A 10,371-nucleotide genomic window follows, 5' to 3' on the forward strand; every position below is an offset into this window, starting at 1 on the left:
TAAATGAGAACACTTAAGAATATAGACAGAAGTAGCACATTTCTTTTTTTTTTTTTTGAGACAGAGTCTCACTTTGTCACCCTCAGTAGAGTGCCTTAGTGTCACAGCTCACACCAACCTCGAACCCTTAGACTTAAGCGATTCTCATGCCTCAGCCTCCCAAGTAGCTGGGACTATAGGTGCTTACCACGATGCCCGGCTATTTTTTTCATTTTTTAATTGTAGTTGTCGTTGTTTGGCAGGCCCAGGCCAGTTTCAAACCCACTAGCCTTGGTGTATGTGTCTGGCACCCATTAGTATACTGCTATCATACTTTGAAAAACTGGAAAAAATAGTACTTCACTTTGTATGGAACCAGAAAAAAACCATGTAGCCAAGGCAATTTTTAGTAATAAAAACAAGGTCCCTCGGAGGAATTCTGGGAAGATGGCTGACAGGTAGCAATCCTTGGCAGAGGGTCTTGAGCAGAGGAAGAAAAACTGGACAGAATTGGACTCTTTGAAGCCAAAGGCAGGGAGCTGAGCCAAGAAAGAAGTTTGGCAAGCTGTAACTCCAAGGAAGAACATTGAAGAAAACAAATTATAGGTACAAAAAGCCTATCAACTAGAGGACAGGAGACCCCTCCCCCAAGCAGGAGGTCTGCTGCAGGCTATCTGCGAATAAGCAAGGAACATAAGACCTCTCATTTTACCTCTCTGGAGAGAGCCACTAACTCCAGGTCCCTTTCTCCAGGGAGGTCCCACTTATGAACCTAGACACCAACGCACCAGGCATAAAACAGAATAGACATTTTCCCCCACAAGTCTAAACTCCCAGTCCACCCTTTCCCCCTCACATGGTAGTCTGAAGTTCTGCCCCCTGCAGAGCACAGAGTGTTTGATCTTGTCCTGAGAGATCTGGGCATAGTGTGGACTGCCAACCATCACGATGGAATCTGAGAAAGGAGGATCTTAAGCCTAGGAATTTGAGAACCAGGGTGGCACCTGTGGCTCAAAGAAGTAGGCATGAGCCCCATATGCCAGAGGTGGTGTGTTCAAACCCAGCCTTGGCCAAAAACTGCCAAAAAAAAAAAAAAAAAAAAAAAATTTCTTCTGGACTCAACAGAAGAACTCTGGCAACATGAATAACCAGAGTAGATAACCAAGAAAGGACAAAGGAGATACAACTGAAGATGCCATGCATAGACAAATGGCAGCAGAAATCAAATTTAGAATATGGATGGCAAATAAGATAAATAGAAAAGAAGAAAAGATAGAAATTGAATTCCAAAGAGTAGTTCTAAAGTTGTCTCAACAAATTAATGAATTCAAAGCCCAAGTTACCAAAGATATGGACATAATGAGAAAAGAGATAGCAGAGGTCAAGGAAATGACAAAGTTAGTTGAGGAGCTCCAAAATACAGTAGAATCTCTCAGTAATAGAGTTGGCCAGGCAGAAGAAAGGATCCCTGAAACTGAAGACAAAGCTTTTGAACCTTCCCAAATACTCAAAGAGACAAACAAATGGATCAGCAAAAACTGATCATTCTCTGAGAGAGTTGTAGGATCACTCCAAAAGATCAAACATTAGTCTTACAGGAATTCCTGAAGGAGAAGAGGATGGTCATAAAGCTGTAGATGCTCTACTCCAAGAGATTTTGGAGAAGAATTTCCCAAACATTGCAAGAGATTCAGAACTTCAGATAGCATACAGTTTCAGAACCCCAGCAAGACTCAATACAAATAAAGCATCTCCTAGAAACATTGTGATTAACTTTGTCAAAGTTAAGATGAAGGAGAAATTCTGCAAGCAGCAAGATGTAAGAAAAGCATCACCTACAAAGGGAAAGATATCAGAATGATTGCAGATCTCTCAGCCGAAACGTTTCAAGCCAAAAGATGGTCATTGACCTTCAATCTCCTAAAACAAAACAACTTCCAGCCCAGGATCCTGTATCCTGATAAACTGAGTTTGATTTGTGATGAAGAAATCAAATACTTTAATGACATAGACATGTTGAAGAAATTTTCCATAACTAAACCAGCTTTCCAGGATATCCTCAGACCCATCCTCCACAATGACCAGTGCAATGCTCTACCTCCAAAGTAAACTCACCCAGAATTTTTTTTTTTTTTGAGACAGACTCTCAAGCTGTCACCCTGGATAGAGTGCCATGGCATCACAGCTCACAGCAACCTCCAACTCCTGGGCTCAAGTGATTCTCCTGCCTCCACCTCCCAAGTAGCTGGGACTACAGGCACCCACCAAAACACCCGGCTATTTTTTGGTTGCAGCCATCATTGTTGTTTGGCAGGCCCAGGCTGGATTCAAACCCACCAGCTCAGGTGCCTTAGCTGCTTGAGCCACAGGCATTGAATCACACCCAGAATTTTTTAAACAAACCCAACTTCTGTAGTGGTGAAAGGATTAAAAATGTCCACTGGACATTTGAAAATCTTGACACCCAAAACACAACTAGGCTTATCAATTCTCTCAATTAATGTGAGAGGCACAAGCTGGCTGACTGGATACATAAACTTAGACTGGATATCTGTTGTATACAAGAATCTCACCTTACCCTAAAGGATAAAAATAGACTCAGGGTGGACTTGTATTTTACAGGCAAATGGAAACCAGAAAAAAGCAGGGGTTGCAAATTTAGTAGCAGATACAATTAGTTTTAAACCAACAAAGATAGAGAAAGATAAGGAAGGTCACTACATATTTATCAAGGAAAACACCCAACATGAAGAGATCTCAATAATTAACATTTATGCACCCTACCAGAATGCTTCTCAATTCATAAAGCAGATCCTAATGGATATGAACAACTTGATATCTTCCTGCACTATAATAGTTGGAGATTTTAATACCCCTTTGACAGTTTTGGGTAGATCCTCCAAGAAGAAACTAAACAAAGAAATACTAGACTTAAACCTGCCCCTAGAACAAATGGACTTTACAGACCTCTATAGAACATTTCACCCTAATAAAACTGAATATACATTCTTCTCATCAGCCCGCAGGTCATGCTCCAAAATAGATCATATCCTATGACACAAGTCTAACCTCAGCAAATTCAAAAGTATAAAAATCATTCCTTGTACCTTCTCAGACCACCATGGAATAAAAGTTGAACTCAACAGCAACAGGAATCTTCACACTCAAACAAAGTCATGGAAACTAAATAATCTTAGCCTGAATGATAGCTGAGTCCTGACAAGATTAAGAAGGAAATCGTCAAATTTTTGGAACAAAATGATAATGAAGGCACAAATTATTAAAACCTGTGGGATACTGCAAAGGCAATCCTAAGAGGGAAATTTATAGCATTTGAAGCCTTCATCAAGAAAACAGAAAGACAAGAAGCCAGGAACTTAACTTAATGGATCATCTCAAGCAACTGGAAAAGGAAGGACATTCCAACCCCAAACCCAGCAGAAGAAAAGAAATAACCAAAATTAGGGCATAATTAAATGAAATTGAAAACAAAAGAATCATTCAGAAGATAAACAAAACAAAAAGTTGGTTTTTTGAAAAGATTAACAAAATTGATAAACCTTTGGCCAACCTAACCAGAAATAGAAAAGTAAAATCTCTAATATCATCTATCAGAAACAATAAAAGAGAAATAACAACAGACACTTCAGGAGTACAAAAAATCCTCTATGATTACTACAAAAATCTCTATTCCCAGAAATATGAAAATCTGAAAGAAATGGACCAATACCTGGAAGCACGTCACCTTCCTAGACTCAACAGGAAAAAATTAGGAATGTTGAATAGACCTATATCAATCACTGAAATAGCACCAGCAATACAAGATCTCCCAAGAAAGAAAAATCTGGGACCAGATGGTTTCATATCCAAATTCTTTTAAACCTTTCAAGAGGAACTAGTACCTATATTATGAAATGTTTTCCAAAGCATAGAAAAAGAAGGAATACTTCCCAACACATTCTATGAAGCAAATATCACCCTGATCCCCAAACCAGGAAAGGATCCAACAAAGAAAGAAAATTATAGGCCAATATCATTAATGATTATTGATGCGAAAATTTTCAATAAGATCTTAGCAAACAGAATTCAACAACATATCAAAAAAATTATACACCATCATCAAGTTGGTTTTATTCCAGGGTTACAGGGTTGGTTCAACATATGCAAATCTATAAATATAATATATCACATCAATAAAATAAAAAACAAAGATCATATGATCCTCTCGATTGACACAGAAAGCCTTTGATAATATCCAGCATCCTTTCATGATCAGAACACTTAAGAAAATAGGCATAGAAGGGACATTTCTTAAACTGATAGAGGCCATTTACAGCAAATCCACAGCCAATATCATATTGAATGTATAAAATTGAAAACATTTCCACTCAGATCAGGAGTGAGGCAAGGATGCCCACTATCTCCACTGCTATTCAACAGAGTAATGGAAGTCATAGCTATCTCAATCAGGCTTAGCTATCTCAATCAGGCAAGAGAAAGCGATAAAGGTATCCAAATAGGGTCAGAGGAGACCAAACTCTTACTCTTCGCTGATGATATAATCCTATACCTGGAAAATCCCAGGGACTCAACTTCAAAACTCTTAGAAGTGATCAAGGAATACAGCAGCATCTCAGGATACAAAATCAATACTTACAAGTCAGTAGCTTGTATATATGCCAACAATAGTCAAGCTAAAAATATAGTTGAGGACTCTATTCCTTTTATAATAGTGCCAAAGAAGATGAAATATCTGGGAATTTACCTAACAAAGAACGAAAGGTCTCTATAAAGAGAATTATGAAACTCTGAGAAAAGAAATAGCTGAAGATGTTAACAAATGGAAAAACATACCATGCTCATGGCTGGGAAGAATCAACATTGTTAAAATGTCCATACTACCCAAAGCAACCTACAGATTTAATGCAATCCTTATTAAAGTACCATTGTTATACTTTAAAGAACTTGAAAAAATAGTACTTAATTTTATATGGAATCAGAAAAAAACTTGAATAGCAAATACATTACTCAGAAATAAGAACAAATCAGGAGGTATCACATTACTAGACTTTAGGCTATATTATGAATCTATAGTGATCAAAACAGCATGGTATTGGCACAAAAACAGAGCAGTAGATTTATGGAACAGAATAGAGAACCAAGAGATGAACCCAGCTACTTATCACCATTTAATCTTCGACAAGCCTATCAAAAATATTCATGGGGGAAAGACTCCCTTTTTTACAAATGGTGCTTGATGATCTAGCTGGCGACCTGTAGAAGACTGAAACTGGATCCATACCTTTCACCATTAACAAAAATTGATTCTCACTGGATAAAAGATTTAAACTTAAGACATGAAACTATAAAAATACTAGAAGAGAGTACAGGGAAAACACTTGAAGAAATTGGCCTGGGAGAATACTTTATGAGGAGGACCTCCCGGGCAATTGAAGCAACACCCAAAATCCATTACTGGGATCTGACCAAACTAAAAAGCTTTTGCACAGCCAAGAGCACAGTAAGTAAAGCAAACAGACAACTTTCAGAGTGGGAGAAGATTTTTGCAGGTTATACTCTGACAAAGGTCTGATAACTAGAATCTACAGAGAACTCAAACTAATTAATAAGAAAAGAACAAATAACCACATTTCTATGTGGGCATGAGACTTGAACAGAAACTTCTCTGATGAAGACAGGTGCATGGCCTACAAACACGTGAAAAAATGCTCATCATCCTTAATTATCAAAGAAATGCAAATCAAAACCACTTTGAGATATCTAACTCCAGTAAGATTAGCCCACATCACAAAATCCCAAAACTACAGATGTTGGCATGGATGCAGAGAGAAGGGAATGCTTCTACACTGCTGGTGGGAATGCAAGCTAATATAACATTTTTGGAAAGAAGTTTGCAGAACACTTAAGGAACTAAAAATAGACCTACCATTTGATCCTGCAATTCCTCTACTAGGCATATACCCAGATGATCAAAAATTATTTTCCAACAAAGACATTTGCACCAGAATATTTATTGCAGTCCAATTCATAATAGCCAAGACATGGAAACAGTCCAAGTGCCCATCGACCCATGAATGAATTAACAAATTGTGGTATATGTACACCATGGAATACTATGCAGATGTAAAAAAGATGGAGACTTCACATCTTTTATGTTTACCTGGATGGAGCTAGAACATATTCTTCTTAGTAAGGTATCTCAAGAATGGAAAATAAAGTATCCAATGTACTCAATACTACTATGAAATGAATATATAATCACCTACACACTCATATGAATGGCAAAACATAACTATAGTCCAGAAAATAGAAGGGAAGAGGAGAGAGAGGGGAAGGTAGGGGAGATATGGGAGGAGAGGGAGGGTATTTGGGGGGATCTCACCTAATATGCATGATGCAATGGTACATTTCAAAACTATTAAGAAATGAATATAATTGTGATGGATGTGTTACTTAGTTCAATGTGAGCATTTCGCATTGTATATCAAAGCAGTACCCTGAACCCTATAAATGCATCAGTGTACAAAGTTATGATTGAATAAAAAATAATTTAAAAAAAGAAACAAAAGGTCTCCATCAGAAAAAACAAAAACACAAACACAAACAAAAATCAGCTGGGTGTTGTGGTGGGTGCCTGTAGTCCCAGCTACTTAGGAAGCTGAGGCAAGAGAATCACTTAAACTCAAGAGTTTGAGGTTTCTGTTAGCTGTGATGTCACAGCACTCCACCCAGGGCAGTAGCTTGAGACTCTGTCTCAAGAAATAAAAACAAAAACATCTTATTCTTTGGTATCCCTTCTGTATACAATCACACGCATTGATTAGAATTCTTATTTATAGTAACTTCACTTTTTTTTTTTTTTTGAGGCAGTGCCTCAAGCTGTCCCCCTGGGCAGAGTGCCGTGGCATCACAGCTCACAGCAACCTTCAACTCCTGGGCTCAAGTGAGTCTCCTGCCTCCACCTCCCAAGTAGCTGGAACTACAGGTGCCCGCTGCAACGCCTGGTTACTTTTTGGTTGCAGCCATCATTGTTGTTTTTGGTGGGTCTGGGCTGGATTCAAACCCGCCACCTTAGGTGGCTGGCGCCTTAGCCACTTGAGCCACAGGTGCTGAGCCAGTAACTTTATATTTTTAGTGAAAACTTAAGAAGTAAAAAGTCATGAATTGTCATTATAAAACAATTTTCATGATAGTTTACTACAAAATTAGTCATTCACTTAGCCAAACTGATAATTAAAAGGTTTTAAAAAGCAGGGACCTCACCTAACAAACACAAACATTATAACCTAGTTGTTTGTACCAACTTCATATTTTTATAAAATAAAAAATAAAAAGATTTAAAAAAGCAAAAATATTACTCTTTGATAGCAAATAGACCTCAGTTTCCCAAACAATCATAAAACCTAATACAGACAAACTGAAATATGAATTGAGGAGCCCAACTGAATCTGTTTCTCTTTTTGTCTCCCCCCTCCACTCTGCAGTTTATTCAAAAGGTGAATAAAAATACGCTTTATTTTTCCTAATAACATCATATGCAAATCTTGTTCAAAGAGAAAGCAAACCAGTCTGGGCATGGTGGCTCATGGGTGTAATCCTAGCATTCTAGGGGGCCAAGGTGGGTGGATTGCCTTAGCTAACAGGTTCGAGACCAGCCTGAGCCAGAGCAAGACCTTGTCTCTAAAAATAGTGGGGCACTGTAGTGGGTGCCTGTAGTTCCAGCTACTTGAGAGGCTGAGGCAAGAGAATTGGTTGAGCCCAAGAGTTGAAGGTTGCTGTGAGCTGTGATGCAAGGGCAATCTACTGGGGGCAAGAAAGTGAGACTCTTATCTCAAAGGAAAAAAAAAGAGAAAGCAAAATTATTTCATTGCATTATTGTATTAATGATAAAGCAAGCCCAATTTTAATAAAATCTTATAAAGAAATCCACCTGACTTTAATCAATTTTACTGTAATTTTAATAAATCTTTTGTAACTTTTATTCTTAACTTTTATATGTATTCAGTTTTAATCATCATTTACTTGTTTAATTTAAAACAGCTTTTAAAACTTATAAATTAGTGCTCACCCCAGCAGCACATATGCTAAAAGCGGAACAATGTAGAGAAAATTAGCATGGCCCCTGCACAAGGATGACACACAAATTCATGAAGTGTTCCATCTTTTTATACAGCCTCTTTGGAAAGAAGTATGGAGAATCCTCAAAGAACTCAAATCAGATCTCTCATTTGACCCCACAATCCCACTATTAGGCATCTACCCAGAAAAAAATAAAAAAACCACCACTTTATCATAAAGACACTTGCACTAGAGTGTTTATCGAAGCTCAGCTTACAATTGCAAGATGTAGAAACAACCTAAATGTCCATCAAGCCAGGAATGGATTAACAAGCCGTGATATATGGATACCATGGAATACTATTCAGCCATAAAAGGGGTCACTTTACATTTTTTGTATTAATCCAGATAGAGGTGAAACACATTCTTCTCAGTAAAGTATCACAAGAATGGAAAAGCAAGTATTAAATGTATTCAATACTAACATGAAGCCAGTAGACAATCTAATACATGGACACAAAGGAGAAAAACTCCTTTCAATTCAAATTGGGAGTAGGAATCCTGAGGGAGGGGGAAAAAGGGGATTTGGGGTGCTCTCACTTAATGTGCTCAATGTAGGGGTGTATAGCACACCTTTTGGGTGTGGGACACAACTAGCAAATTAAAATATTGTGACTTAGTTGCTTGTACCAGGTTATTCTACATTAACCTGAAATTTAAAAATCCCTATAAATTAGACAAAATTATCTTTTAAACAAACTATTAATATTTTGATGTCTTATAAACTTTTTATTCAAAAAAATCATATTAGGTAACCAGAATTGTTTCTGTTTTATCTAGTAGTTTTAGTTACATGTAATAATTCTAATTTCAACTCTTAGAAAAACCTAGAAAGTTAAAATAACTTTGAACTGTTATCAATCCCCAATTTTTATTAGCACACCTAAATATATTTAGGTTTCTATATTGCATAAAAATAAGATGTCAAAGTATACAAGCTTAAACAAGCTTGTCTAACAGGGATCAATATATAGTTTTAATTACTGCCTATAAACTTATAAATCCTACCAAGTAAAATGAACATAAGTATTTTAATAAGACTTGTTTCAAATAATGTAACATCATTTCTAAATTTTATAAATGTAGTAGACGTTTTTAGAATATAGTCTATTTAAAGGTAAGATACTACCAAAACACCACATCCCAAAACAAAATCTGTTGAAACTGTAGGGATTAATGAATGGTCTCTGGCCCCCAAAGTTTAGTAGAATTGTAGGGAGTAAAGGCCACAGTTCCCACAGAGATTCGCTGAACATTCACAAGAGGCAGAGTAATTGATAGTAGGAAAAATTACAAACTTATACATGGGTACCTTCAGAATGAATTTTCAAAGATATAGGAGAAATTGTCCATTTTTATGCTTAGGGTCAACAGAGTATGGGTAGCAATGTAGGAATATGGTTGATCTAAGACTAACAGGCTGAGTGGGGAACCCAGAAAGGCCTCTTTATCTAGATTGTCTGTGGCCACTCTGAGTGTACATTCCTTCCTTCTAGGAATGAGACAGTTTTACAGTAAAACAAAGTAGGTCAGATCATTACTTTGTGGCCAGTTTCTACATAGAATAATTTTAGGTTTTATGATGAGAGTAGTAAAATTTTCCTTTTCTTCAACCAGGAAGTTTTAGGAGTTCCATACCTAAAAATTGTTTGGTAGTTAATTGTGCAGTGTTAATGATGCCATGTTCTGGAAGGACATCTCTGAGGCTGTCTGTGTCTCCTATACTTAAGACTTCATTTAATCCTTATTATCTCCTTTAAAGCACTATATTTAAATGTAGTCACTTTAGAGTTAGGACTTCCAACATAGGAATTTTAGGAGAACACATTTCAGTTCATAACATTTGTAATGTTTTCTTAAATATTAGGCACTTGAATAAACAGCCACCTCTCCCAATCACTGCGGACAGACTTCCTGCAGAGGATGCCTCATTTATTAGCCAGCTGTGAAGGCTCAGGGTACTGCCTGTCACACTCTTTGGAGGATGTGTCTCTTTCCTGGGCCTGTGTTTACTTTTGATCTAGTTCCCTCGTATATACCATTGCTTTTAAATGTCTTAATTTCTCTAAGAGTCTCATTCCTGCTAATCCTAGTGTTTTCCTCTTCCCAATATTTCCTGCCCTACAAAAGTAGCAGGAATGAGCCCTCACAGGTCCACACTCTCCCCATAGTTCACTTCTGCCCCGGAACCAGCCCTGCTTTGAGTGTCACTCAACTTGATATTTAAATTATGCCACCATTTCTTTTTTTTTT

The 10,371-nt window shown here is 37.3% G+C and overlaps 1 non-coding gene across 1 annotated transcript; it reads left to right on the top strand.

The window, feature by feature from the left end:
• The first annotated feature begins 8,060 nt into the window (after positions 1–8,060).
• Positions 8,061–8,167, top strand: LOC111725613. The gene has a single exon (XR_002773640.1). It is a non-coding gene; the product is annotated as a U6 spliceosomal RNA (small nuclear RNA).
• Positions 8,168–10,371: the final 2,204 nt, after the last annotated feature.

Source organism: Otolemur garnettii, unplaced genomic scaffold (assembly GCF_000181295.1).
Source record: "Otolemur garnettii isolate 467f Iridium unplaced genomic scaffold, OtoGar3 scaffold00044, whole genome shotgun sequence".
Classification (NCBI taxonomy): domain Eukaryota; kingdom Metazoa; phylum Chordata; class Mammalia; order Primates; family Galagidae; genus Otolemur; species Otolemur garnettii.